At 37.5% G+C, this 943-nt stretch overlaps 1 protein-coding gene across 1 annotated transcript in view; it reads left to right on the top strand.

Moving 5' to 3' along the window:
* MROH2B (maestro heat like repeat family member 2B) overlaps positions 1-943 on the top strand; it is a 124,278-nt gene that overhangs the window by 33,973 nt on the left and 89,362 nt on the right. The window lies entirely within an intron of this gene.

The raw sequence follows: 943 nt of genomic DNA, 5'->3' as shown, positions 1-943 counted from the left end.
GGGGGGAAGGGAGGGGGGGGGAAGAGGGGTGGGGAAGAAGGGGGGATGGGAGGAGAGAGAAGGTGGAGGGGAGGGGGAATGGAAAAGATAGAGCGATGGGAAGGAAGGGTAAAGGAGAGGAGAGGAGAGGAGAGGAGAGGAAACCTTCATTTTACAGATAAAGGAATGGAAATTTACAGAAAAATACATCCTTTTTCACCATTTTCAGATCTGTTGTAGAATTTCACACCATTCCTTTTTTGCCTAGGCACTGTAATTTCTTTCGAACTTCCATTTATCTCCAGATTAGCTATATTTCACATGGCACTATCTTTTCCATGAAATAACAACTTTGATAAAAATTTTAATTATATTTTAATGATTGCATTTAATGATATTTTAACAATTACAGAATCCAGTTCTCTTCAGAATTAGTGCAAAGTGCATCTTTTTCAGTGCCATTATTTGATGTCCTATTTCAAACCACTAAATTCATGCTCTGAGATGCTCTTGGGTTGTCAAAAGTGAGACCAGTGGTCTCTAGTATATCTTAACCAAGGTGGAAAAGATTGAATATGCAACTGGCAATGGCTAAATTTAGATACAAGCTCACCAGCAAAAATACTACCCATCAGATGGTGGTTATTTTGTTTATTTTATTTTTAACTGCAACTCATGAAACTATTAATAGAGAAGCTTTTGTCTTCTTAAAAGGAAAAAGTACCCACAATGAAGAAATCACAGATCTTTTGAGGCATAGAAATATGGGAACTATTGAGGCACTGAAGTATGTGAGAACTATATTCTGTGATGATCAAAATATAATTAAATGTAAACATCTAATAAAATTTAGACTTTGATTGAAGCTATTTATGGCAGGAAAGGGGAGAATAATCCAGCCTTAAAAATAAGTCAAATAGGGGCGGCCAGGTGGCTCAGCGAGTAAGAGCACTGGCTCCAGTGT

The sequence above is a fragment of the Petaurus breviceps genome, unplaced genomic scaffold, assembly GCF_028583685.1.
Source record: "Petaurus breviceps papuanus isolate PSGF00001 unplaced genomic scaffold, PetGlider_PUasm1.0 229, whole genome shotgun sequence".
NCBI classification, from domain to species: domain Eukaryota; kingdom Metazoa; phylum Chordata; class Mammalia; order Diprotodontia; family Petauridae; genus Petaurus; species Petaurus breviceps.
The sequence above is the reverse complement of the archived record's forward strand: the minus strand, read 5'-3'. Positions and strand labels throughout refer to the sequence as shown.